The following is a 13,091-nucleotide window of genomic DNA, read 5'->3' on the forward strand; positions in this document are numbered from 1 at the left end:
AATGACCAGATTTCTGTTATGTGTTGTGGCCTGGATGACCTCAGTAAGTATAGTTTTTCCAGTTCCATCCATCTTCTTGAAAATTTCATGGTCTCATGTTTTCCTAATAGCTGAATACTAGTGCACTGAGTGTATGTACCCCTTTCTCATTAACCATTCAGCACCTGATGGATTTATGTAATGGTTCCCTTTCCTTGCTCTCGTGGGCAGAGTTGCAATGAACATGGATTATAAGCATCTCTGAAATAAGACATACACTCTTTTTGGCATATGCACAGTAATGGTGTGGTTGGGTCATATGGTAATTTTAGATGTAGCTTTTTGAGAAACCTCCTGACTGCTTTCCAAAGAGCTAGCACTAATTTTGACTCTGCCAACAGTGCCTAAGCTAAGTGTCCCCATTTTACCACAAACATGCCACTTTTTTTCTGGTGGTAGCCTTTCTGACTGTGGTGAGATGGAAACTTTACATAGTTTTAATTTCCATTTTCCCAATTTCTAAGTATGTTGAACACACTTTTACATGTTTCTTGCCATTAATAATTCTCCTTTGCAAATTTTTTTCTCTCCAGTTATGTTGCTCATTTTTAATTGGGTTTTTTGCTTTCTTAATCTTTAGTCTCTTTAGTCCTCTATATTATCTAGACACTAATCCTTTGTCGTATTTATAGGTGGCAAAGATTTTCTTCCATTCTGTTGGCTGCCTCCTCAGCCAACTGACAGATTCCTTTCTTGTTCAGAAGCTTTTTGTCTTCATAAGATACTATTTGCTAATTGCTGGTCTTATTTCCTGTGCTATGAAATTCCTAGACAGAAAGCTTGCACCTTTGTCTGTAAACTGAAGTGAACTTCCCACCTTTACATCTAGCAATTTTTGGGTAGCCTGTCTTATACTGACTTCTGGGCCAGGTGCAAGGTAAAGAACAAACTTCATTTTTCTGCATATTGAATTTTTTGTTTCCCAATACCATTCCTTGAAGATGTTGTTTTTTAGATGGTATATATTTTTGGCATCTTTGTCAAAGACCATGTAGCTGTAGTTGTGTGATTGTTTGTATCTATATCTGGATCCTCAATTTTATTCCATTGATCTATGTGTATATTTCTGTGACAGTACCATGTGCTTTTTTTTAACTAGAGCTCTGTAGTATAGCTTGACATCAGGAGTAGTGATATATACCTCAATACCATCAGAACTGTGGAGACAGGGTGAGGCAGACCCCCGGAGCTCACTTATCAGCCAGCCTAGACAACTTGGCAAGATACAGACCAGTGAGACACCATTGGAAAAAAATAATCTGTGAGAATTTGTTTTGCTGGGTCAGTCACATATATCAAAATGAGAAAATACTCTCACAATATTTAGTCCTTCTCACTGGATACAGTGATATACACTAAAGAGAAACACAGACGATTACTGGGAATTGCAAAGACCCTCACTGGTGGCAGGTGCCCACCCAGATAATTTTGTGACTTTAAAACTAAGCCTCAGGCGTGTAAGACAACTGTTCTACAACTCACTTCCTCTTCCTTGTTGGGGACCCCTGCTGTGTAAGGTAGCAGTCTCTCCATGTCCGGATAGCCCATGGGGCTTGGCGTTCATATGCAGAGATTCATTTTATCAGCAGGGTGCCTCCTGCCTCTCTTCCTGACTCCTCTTTGAAGTAGCCATCACAGAAACATGGCCTCTGGCTCTGCAACTGCCAGGTTTTCCTGTGTGATTTTTCAGGCACTGTCTGAAAGCCTGGCAGGAGCGCACCACCACATGTAAATAGGGCATCCTAAAAGCACCTACCAATTAAGGCTTTTACCACTGCCCCCACAGTATAAGTATCCTGGCTTTCCCCTTAACAAATCGGAGTTGCATCGGAGTTGCATCAGAGCTGTGTCTGAAGCTGTATCATTAAATCCTGCATCTTCCCAGAGAGGGCTGTCTCTTCGTAAACCATGACTCACGGAGAATCTGCTTTCGCCGTCCGCACCTCCCCTCATGACCCGGCAGCTGACGGATCTCGAACCCAGAGGGAGTGCATGGTAGATTGGGATGGAACCCGCCCGGGGCGGCTGACAGCGGTCCTCTAGAGCCGCCAGCCCTGGTAGCAGAGAGCCTCAGCAACGCGGAGAAACAGGGACCCGCCACACCCCAGTGCCATGCAGGAGACTGGCGCCATGCCCAGCAGCTGGCGCTCCGAGATCCCTGCACCCCATACTTCCTCAGTTACCCACAAATATGAATGTGCAAAGAAGAAAATTCAAATGCAAATCAAATACATGTCTGCATTGTAAGGGTAAAAATCCTCATAATTTCCCAAATGATGAGGGGCTGTGTAAGTTTGTTTTGATATATAAAGGATGAGACAAAAATTATATACACATAATAAAATTTCTAAGGTCATATGTTAGTCAACCAGTTTAAGGAACAAATTATATGTCTAGTAAAGACATATATCTGAGAATGTTTGGTTTTTGACCAAGCTTCATCCAGATAATACATGGTAATTAAAAGTACCAGAGTGATGGAACTAATCTTCTTGGATATTTAACAGCCATACATTGAGGCCTATACTAATCTGGTCAAAGAGGTATAAAGGACAGTTTTTGCTCCTTGACCCCAAGGTCGACTAAGTTCCAGGGGACTATGAGAATCTCTCAAAATCTCCTGTAACTCTGGTGAGAAACCTGTCCCCCTGTTCAAGGAGGCCATGTAGACCCCACCAAATGGACTTGAACTAGTTTCCAGTCTATAAAGAGGAGGTTCAACTAAGAGGAAACATTACCTCCATGCTTCCAAGTGAGCACAGCCACAGCCGAGTAGGACCTTTGACTTATCTTTACATAGATGGAATGGTAAAAGAAAGGAGGCAGGGGCTCCTCCCAAGTCCATGTGACCCCTGAGAAACAGATCTTCAAACGACCTTTTGAGTAAAAATAAATTAACTTATTTGGGACAACCGTATCGTCTTAAACACCCTATATGAAAGTATAAACAAAGATTAAAGTGATCAGTATATTTCTTTAAGAGTTCAAGAGTGAAAAAAAGGAAAAAAAGAGTTCAAGAGAATACACTTCCCAGACATTAGACTTAAGTCCATATAAAATGTTATTTAGACAATTATTTCATATTCATGATTTTGTTTCTAAGAAGAAAGTGCTGCTCAGATGTAAGACTTCAAATTTTGGTCTGCAATACTGTAGTTCCCACCTTTAGCTAAGAGAGACAACCAGCTATTGTTCTAAAATGATAGATAAATTTGTTTTCTCCCCCTATCTAGAAGCCTTTGAGAGGGAACTGACACTGATTCTAACCACTCCAACAGCTATCAAAGTTACTGAAAACAAATCCTAACACCATCACTCTTGAGTCCAGCCTACAGACAAAAGTGAAAATGAGGAGGAACTCAATAGAGGGATGCTTCTGGAAGCTCTTGTTAAGAAATCCCAGTAGACTCTGATATGAGCATTTGAAATTTTCCCTGTTCTGACTTTTTTTCTGGTTCCCTGTCTAGAACTTGTATCAACTTCTATAACTCTTGCCTTTACTTCTCCTTCACATCCCCTATTCACCAATCAAGGACTTTCTTTTCCCCCTACAGATAAGAGTTATGCAATTTGGGAGTCTTTTAGATAGACCCACTGAAGGGGTACTCCAATTGCCTTACACTGCATCCTTGTTCATAATGGAAGAAACCAGATTGGTCTGCATCCAAATTCCATATGCGCAAGTTGGATAACCTCTTCAGAGGATGATGTGATAAGAATAGGAGGTAGGAATTGGCTAGACAGTTAAGGTAAAAAGACCCCAAAGAAAAATTCCCAGTTTCTTGGCTAAAAGTCACAATGTCCTTTGGCCTCTTAGGAACATACTCTATCCCCAAGACCAAAAATGTCAAAAGTATTTGGGCATTCATATTTAATCCCTAAAAGGTTTTAGGGTTACCTCTTGAGAAGGGAGAATGTTAATATAGCAAAAAGCGCCATTAAGAAAGGAAGGAAGGAAGGAAGGAAGGAAGGAAGGAAGGAAGGAAGGGAAAGAAAAGCTCCAAGACAAGCTTAGGAAATGAGAGATGAGTAAGGAAAGAAGGAAAAAAGGAAAGAAGGAAAGAAGGAAAAAAGGAAAGAAGGACAGGAAATGGTCAGAAAAATTGATGGGGAGTTATGGGAGGTGTTGGAGGGGAGGGAGTAGGAGTGGATTTCACCAAAACATGAATGATCAAATCATATATGAAATTCTCAATAAAGTTTTTTTAAAAAGTTACAAACAACCAACATGATTAGTACTTGGTTCGGCAGCACATATACTAAAATTGGAACAATACAAAGAAGATTTGCATGGTTCCTGGGCAAGGATGACATGTGAAGTCTTGAAACATTCCATGTTTTTAGACAGTGTTCCCCATGTACTCTAGAGCCAGGATGAGCTGACTCCTTTGACTGATAAAATCCTTATCAGGTACATTAATGGCAGGGATCATATAGCCTCAGTCACAGTCACACACAGCATAAACAGACATAATCACTCATGAGAACATGTAGGCATTCAGGACAGATAGGGTGGGGAACACGCCATCGGACATACACACACTCACACTAATGGATGGGCATGCAGACTTAAATGTTTTCCTATGTAGAAACATGCACATATGTGCACACATACACATTTCCCTCCTACATAGTTATGATCTACCCCCTCTCTTACAAGTGGACAGAAGTTTACGGGCTCACAAAATCTGAGGGAAATGGGTTAGGGAGCTATGAAATAGATTGATACTTCTTCCCAGAATCCAATGGGTAATCAGTAAAGGATGTGATGCTTTGGTGTCATTTAGTGGGAAATTTTCCTGGAGCCAAAAGTGTCAGAGTTGGAGCTTTAAACTTGGGCATTGTTAGTTTTCTAATTCTGTAACAAAACGTTGACCAAAACCAGCTTTGAAGGAAGAAGGTTTATTTGGCTTACAGCACAGAGTCCATCATCAAGGGATGCCAAGGCAGGAATTATGGGCAGGAACCTGGAGCACAGACTGTGGAGGTACTCTGCTTACTGGCTTGCTCCCCTTGCCCGTGCTCAGCCTGCTTTCTTATTTAACACAAAACAACCTTCCCAGGGGTGGCATTGTCCACAGTGGGCTGGGCCCTGCCATATCACTCAATAATAGAGAAAATTCCCCACAAACAGGGCCAGAGGCCAAACCAATGGAGGAATTTCTCAATTGAGGCTATCTCCAACTAGGTGTGTCAAGCTCACAGCTGAAGCTCTCCAGCGCAATTCACCCATTGTCAACTTTCGCCCACCACCTTTCCATTTCTTATCCCCAAGACCTCATGTTAATATTAATATTAAAATATAAAACAGTACAACTTTAAAAGTCCCACAGTCAAAAATTAAAACACTTTTAAACAGAACGTCTCTTTTTAAAAATATCCAGTCTCTCAACTGTGGACTCCTGTAAAATCCAAAATAAGTTACATACTGACTTACTTCAGAAGGGAAGAACTGAGGTACACTTTAAGTGAAACCAAGGTCCAGTGATGTAGCTGAATGATGAAAATCTGGGATTTAATCACAATCTTCTGGGCTCTGCAGACCTTGGTGAGCTCCACTTCTCTAGCTCTGCCATCCATGACACACTCACAGGTTCAGGCTGGCTTGGCTCCACACCTGACTCCCCATGGTGTTGATACCATGGTCCTGGTATCTCGAATATCCTGGGGTTTCCATTGCAACTGAGCCTACATCTTCATGAATGGCCTCTCTGGGTACAAAGATTTTCTCCATTACCCTTCACATCTCCAACACCAGTACAACATGAGAGACTCTTACACACTGCCAAGTTCTGAAACCAGAATGATATGCAGTCTTGGACCACTCTGGACCACAGTGTCTGGGTGCTGACCATTAGAGAATAATTCCAGATGATTTCTCTCAATCACATGGCTTTTCTGTTACTCATAGCTGATTCTTCAGCCTTGGCTGACCAGCATGGATTATCCTAGTAAAGTACAAACTTCTCACTTCCAAAAAGCATAAGTCAAAATATATCACATGCAGCCCTGATAGAGCCTCCATTGTCTACACCTCTGATAGCATTATCTTCCAATTTCCTACAGAATATCTCACAGATTTCCAAGCATTTTTCCAGTCCAAAGCTCAAAAACCATCCACAATCTTCAGACACATAGTGATCAAGTATATCAGAGCAATATCCAATTCTTGATACCAATATCTGTCCTTGTTAACTTTCTAATGCTGTGTTGAAACACTGACCAAAACCAGCCTGTGGAGGAAAGGATTAACCTGCCTTGAGGTTCACTGTCTATCATCAAGGGAAGCCAAGTCAGGGACTCAGGGAAGGAACCTTGAGCACAGATCACAGAGGTACTCTGTTTACTGGTGGGCTCCCTTGGCCTGCGCTCAGCCTACTTCTTTATACAACACAGGACCACCATCCCTGGGGTGGCACTACTCCCAGTGGCCTGGGTCCTCCAATATCACTCAATAATCAAGAGAAAATGTCCCAGAGACATGACCACAGGCCAATCAATCTGAGAAAACTCAATTTAGTTTCCTTCTAACTAGGTAGGTAAACTTACCAACTGAAGCTATCCAGCACAAGTATGAAGGGGGGATAGGATGTTGAACTGCTAGGAAAGTTATGGGGGCTATGGGGATATTGGCTGCCATAGGCCGTGTGAGTCTCTGCCCCAATTATGTTTGGGGCCATCTGTCCTCATGTGGTGATCGTGATTTGGGAGCCCACCTTGAAGGTGGTGACAGGTGAGAAGACAAGTGCTGTATTGGCCAGGGCTCACCTGTCTAATTCGTTTCTGGGTCTTAATTCCTGTTGAGTGCCCTCTGATCCTTCAGAGGAAAGATACAAGCAGGCAGACTCTTATGAATTACAGGCCAGCCTCAATCACAAAGTGAGTGCCAGGCCACCAAGGGCTATACAATGAGACTCTGTCTCAAAAATCAAACAACAATCAAACAAAAACTATGAAAGACAGACTCTGAGGAGTCTAGAACCCATACACCAAAGCACCCAGGAAAGGACAGCCTGTCTCTTCTGAAGGACAGTTCCGTTTCCTGTGGGTTTGCGGAAATGAAGCTCTCATGAGATGATGGGGATTCAAGCCTCTAAAGGCCATAACCTGTGAGTCTGCCCATCCAACAGGGCACTGTCATCAAAACTCTGCAGGCTGTAGCCACAAGGAGTAAAGGCCATGACCTCCACCTTCATAGCCCTTCTCTGTCTTGGTGAGACATGAAGCGGGTGAAGGAACCACCCTAGGCTGGGAGTGACCTGCACAACAGCTGAAAGTTTTACGACCAACTCATCTCAGGGATTCAGAGGCAATGAGGAGGGGAAGAACTGCTCAGGCTTCAGGGAAAATCTCTCACAGAGAACTATCTTCCAGGACTGAGTCTCAGCCTCAAGATCCCAGTGCTGGCAGGTGAGTGTGTCACAGCTGTCACAGGTAAGTCCTCCTCACTGAGGACAAGGGTCACGTGGGGGCAGTGTAGACAGAGAGCAGCAGGTGTGGCTGATACTGTGGAAACCGAAGAAGGTCCCAGGGCTGAGGGCTGGGATCTAAGGTAGGATGTCCTCTGACCCAGCCTCTGATTTCCCTGCATAAAGGAACCAGTCCATAATCAGGACTAAGACAGGCTAGGTTGTCTTCAAAGGGAACCAGGTGACCATCTCATGTAAGGGGACTGCAGGAGATTTAGAATATTATCTCAATAAAGGTAGAAAAAAAAAGATTCCTGGTGGCAACAGACCCCAATGTACCCTGAGAACAGGGCTCATTGGTTCATTGAATCCATTGAAATGAACCATGCAGGCCGATATGACTGTTCCTACTTCACCTATGCTGGCTAGTGAGAGCACAGTGACTCACTGGAGCTGGTGGTGACAGGTGAGAAGACACTTAGGGGTCCAACCTTCGGCTTTACTCTCATGAAAGGGGTCTTCTCTGAGAGATGTCCTACCTCACAGCTTAGCCAGGAAGACAGTGTGGGCTGTGATAGTCCATTTACCATCCTGCCTCTTCTCCTAGGATTATATACAAGCAAACTCAGCCTCAAAGCCTGGCACAATGCCGCAGTCGTTAAAGGAGGGATTATCTTCCTCAATTGTGTCTCAGGGAAGCAATAAGAAAGCCAGTCTCAATAAGGAGGGACCACAGGCGATCTCCTGGACCCTGAACTCACCATATACACTTTACTGGGCAGTCCCAGACCCTGTTTTCTGCAGGCTCTGTGACACAGAGCCAGAGATGGACAATCAGATGCTGTTTCTCACCTCAGGAACCCAAGATCTGGAGAGACCCCAGTGATCCCCCTGGAGCTCATGGACTCAGTTCAGGCAGCCCTGACCTTTCCCAAGAATGACCTGGCTTTGGTTCCCAGGGGCGGCCCTCTTGTGTGAAGTGTGAGGGGAGACAGGGCTCTTGATACCACTGACACTGAGGATGGAACCCGGTGGCCCCAAGACACAAAATCCAAGGTGGAACATGAGAGTAAAACCCAGGAGTCCAAGAGCAGGATCGATCTCTCATGGCTTCCCTGGTCCTCCTGCAATTCAGGATTCAGCTTAGCTGTCACCTCTATGTGTGAGCTTCACTGTGTCACCATTCAAACAGAACCCTCCTCCTCACCTAATCCCTTCCAGAGACCCTCCAAAAACCCACCATCTGGGCTGAACCATTCTCTGTGGTCACCTCAATGTGACCATCTGGTGTCAGGGGGCCATGGAGGCACAAATACATGATCTGCATAAAGAGGGAATCCCAGCACTGTGGAACCCACAGACCCCAGTGGAGCCTAGGAATTAGGCCATTTTCCATTCCATTGCCAGAGGAATATGGAGGGTGATATTGTTATTACTATTATAGCCCTGCAGGCTATACTGTGTAGTGGCACATTGCAGTTGGTGATCATACATGAGGTCCCCATACCCAGGCTCTGCCCTCAGGAAAAATGGTCTGATCTTACACTGCCTCTTCTCACCATCCAGCCCTCAGAGATAATGGGGGAGATGTGAGTTCATTAGCATCCTGCCTTCTTCTGTCCTAGGAATCTACAACAATGAACCACAGCTGTTGACTCTTCCCACTCCTATGGTGACCTCAGTACAGAACCTGACCCTCCATTGTGTGTCACAAGAAGAATCTGACAGGCTTGTTCTGACCAGACGAGAACAGAAACTCTCCATGTCCTTAGATTCACAGCATTCACCCCTTTGGAAATCCAGGCTCTGTTCACCTTGGGCCCTCTAATCCCCAGCAGCAAGAGAACCTTCAGATGTTATGGCTATAACAAGACATACCCGCAGAAGTGGTCAGAACCCAGTAACTCTCTGGAAGTACAAATTTCAGGTAGGAAGCGCAATTTTTCATGGCATCATTTTTGAGGCCCTTTACCATGAGTCCTGTTACTGTCTGGGGATTCCAGCTGGGAGAAAGGCTGAAGGGACCTCTTTGCTCCTGAGCCAGAGTCCCACAGAGTGAGAGGCACTGATGCCTGTAGGGCTGGATGGAGGGGGCATATATATGGTAAGAATGAGATCCTCAACTACCATTACATCTGGACCCAGGGTTCTCCTTGCAGCCCTGCCTGATAACCCAACCAGAACCTATTCTGACCCCCAGAGAGATCCTGTCCCTCAAATACAACTCTGACATCAGTGCCAACTGATTTTCTTTGTTCAAAGAGAATGAAAAATGCCTCCTCCAAAGTTCAGGCTGAAAGCCCCAGCTTGTCTTTTTCAGAACAGCTTCCTACTAGCCCCTCTGAGGGCTTCCAATGGAGGCTGGCACAGGTGCTATGGTGCACAGAGAATCTCCTCCCAGTGGGCAGTCCCCAGTGATACCCTGGTCATGCTGATTACAGGGCCAAGTGAATCCAGTTAGGAACCCAGGATCTTCACAGACCCTGCTAGGATGGCCCAGGGATTGAGGCTAGGATGAAGGTTGGAGGTATAAGGGAGGAACAGAAGGAAGAGAGGGGAGAAGAGAAGTGGAAGAAGCAGAGAATCCAGACACAGAGACCCATGCCCTCAGATTCAGGCTATAGTGATATCTCAGCTCAGAAGACAAAACTCAATCCCTGACTCCTCCTTCTCTCTAGGAAGTCTCAGTGTCACACCCTCCCTCTCAGAATAGCCAAGTCCACAGTGTTCTCAGGAGAGAATGTGAAGCTACTATGTCAGTCATGAAGTCAGGTGGACACTGTCCTTCTTACCAAGGAAGGTGTATTCAATTCCCCAGTCTAAGCTCGAGATCTCACACTGTGAAGTGCTGGGCAGACTTATCCACAAGTGCTGTGACCCATCCATTGGTTGGACTTAGAAGTGGCATTTTTTAAGACTCATCCCCTGTCTGTTGTCATGCACCATTGCGGCTGTGGAGCTTGTACCTTGAGATATGAGGACCCTGAGTTCAAATGGCATCTCAGTATCCTGCCACCAATATACCCCATGGTTAGGGTGGGATTAGAGGTCATAGGAAGCCACAGATGGGAGATTAATCCCAGGAGAGGTGGAGACCAACAGGAGGCCCTCCTGGAATACCCATCCCACATCCTTCATGAAAATCTAAGTTCCAGCTGGGCAGCAGGAGATTCGTGGGGAAGCCACAGGGCAGATGTAAGAGAGTGAACATCAGATATGTCTCCATGTCAGATTCTGCTTCTTGAAATCAAGGCTGAAAATGCTTATACAAAAGGAGCAAGATTTCCCATCCATCCCTGAGTTCTTGCTAATTGGCAACTGGTGGGAAAGGAGGGTAAGTTCTCATCAAGGTGTGACACCAGATAAAGTGACCTCTCTCCAAGGATGGACCCACACCCAAGAGTATTTGGAGAACACAACATGGACTTCATAGATCTTCAATAACATGGGACATGAAGTTGGGGGTGGTTTAGAGAGAAGGCAGTGGATCTGAGAGGAGGTGGGGGAGGGTATCTAAATATGACCAAAATACATTATATGAAATTGTCAAAGATCAATAAAAATATAATTTTATAAAAAGACAAGTCAGCAGTCTCATAGAGCTCCTGTACAAACTTGGTCTTATTAACTTCCTAAGTGAGTTTCTGTTTCCACCTAAAACCACATGAGCATAACTCACCCTCTTCATCTGTCAGTATTCTCACCCCTCACCACAACTGCCCATGAAGCTCTGCTGTGGGAGACTTGACGTCCTCTACCTCACTTCACCAAATCTTTCCAAACCAATCTGAAGACTAATCCAAATTCTCACCTACATTTTCTCAGTTGTAGTCACAGAAAAATACTCCAACTTCTCAGTACCAATTTCCTCTGTTAAGCAACTTTAAATCATGACCAAAAGGAAAGGTAATGAAAGGAAAGATTTTGTGAGACAATAGCTAAAACTTAGAAAAATCATTTCAGCTCACAATTTGACATCCTTCAGTCTGGGGTCTCCTGATTTCATCTCATTTGGGACTATGGGGAGATATCACAGCACAGTGGAGTGGGGCAGAACTCATGGTATAGAAAGCTACAGTTAACAACACTGGGAAACAGAGGCTTTCAGGACACTGGAGGCTTCCACATGTGAACTTGTGGCAATGGTGGCATCGAGCACAGGACCCATGGCAATTCAATTAAACAAGGGCCTAGAGTGGAGTGAGGGAAATGTCTGGTGGGTCAGCTCTAGTCTGGGACCAATTAGAGACAGATTACTACTGGAAGAGGCAGAGTAGACCTCACCAATGATCTGATGATAGGCTGACTAGACTCCAGTGGATGAATTTGAACCAAAGGACATCTCGGTACAGAGGATTGACTGAATAGGACTGATCATTTGTGGTGGAATGTTTGAAGTCCAGTGGGGAAGAATGGATGAAGGAGGGTGTCTAAAGTGGATTAAGACCCATTGTATGAAATGAACAAAAGCTCAACAAAAATTTTTAAAGAAAAACCAAGAATACAAGACCAGCTTCCCAGCATTCCCTCTGTGACCACGCCCCCAGTCCCTAAAACTGTCTGATACACATCTCTCAAAGTGTTTCTCCAACTTCCAGTTAAGCCACACTGAACACCGAGCTTTTGAGTCATGCATTGCGGGCCAGTGAGGATCCATGCTGGAGCAGTCCTGTTTGATGGAGAAGTCAGTCCCACTTCAGGAAAGCTCCTGCATCACACATGGGTCTGGACATCCTGCTCTGTGTTCAATGGACATCTCTGCTGGGGTCTATGGTGGTTCCAGTGTGAGGAATGTGTGGGGATCATGGGCATGATGCATCCAAGTACTTCCTGCTTTAAGAATAACCATTCTTTAAGAATAACCATGATGCCTGTTGGAATAAATGCCACCTACTGGCCCATAAACTAAAAGCTGTTAAATACTTTCTTTGGTCTTTCTAGGGGACAGCTGTCTTTAAGAAGTGTAAGAGGTTGGAAGTAATTTAAGTCATTGGGGTGCTGCCATTGAAGGGGACATTTCTCTCAAGCCCTTCCTCTTGGCTCTCTTTGCTTCACCTCCTACATGTGCTCTTGAGTCATTATGTCCTGTCACACCTCAACTAAATAAGGATTTCCCCAAGACATGTGAACTAAGTCCTCTGACCATGAGCCCAACTCGTCCTCCCTTCACATTCCCTGTTTCAGGTATTTTTCACAGTCTTGGAAACTTCATGAACACAATTCTGAGTGCAGTTTTGTCAGCCGAGTAGTCTCAGGGACTCTTGCCCTATCAGGAAAACCATATGATATGTCTTTATGTGTATTTATTATTGTTGTGGGGAGGGAGGAGAGGAGAGTGACTTACAAGGATATGAGCACCCCATGCCTAGCTCTGCACCATTTGCCTCTGGTGGCATGGTTCAGCGCTCACCATATCAGACCATTCCCACGTCATAATCACGCCCATAGTCACCAGCAGCATTCGCTCACACTTCAGTGGCCAGTGGTCTCACCCCAGATCCATTCTGACAGGCCCATCTGTCTGTGAGTATGCCCGGCTGCTGCAGCTGCACATTCCCCACACCACACGCTACCCATGGCTCATGGCTTCCATTTCCAGATGGATCCCAGCAGCCCCTCAGTACTCCACCCTCCACTGAAAGC

The 13,091-nt window shown here is 44.8% G+C and overlaps 1 non-coding gene and 1 pseudogene across 1 annotated transcript; both read left to right on the forward strand.

The window, feature by feature from the left end:
* Window positions 1-9,909, forward strand: part of LOC103751839 — a 31,309-nt pseudogene extending 21,400 nt beyond the window's left edge.
* On the forward strand, window positions 4,275-4,381 carry LOC115068004. Its single transcript, XR_003847371.1, has one exon. It is a non-coding gene; the product is annotated as a U6 spliceosomal RNA (small nuclear RNA).
* Window positions 9,910-13,091: the final 3,182 nt, after the last annotated feature.

This window comes from Nannospalax galili, unplaced genomic scaffold (assembly GCF_000622305.1).
Source record: "Nannospalax galili isolate Female #2095 unplaced genomic scaffold, S.galili_v1.0 scaffold1348, whole genome shotgun sequence".
Taxonomy (NCBI): Eukaryota; Metazoa; Chordata; class Mammalia; order Rodentia; family Spalacidae; genus Nannospalax; species Nannospalax galili.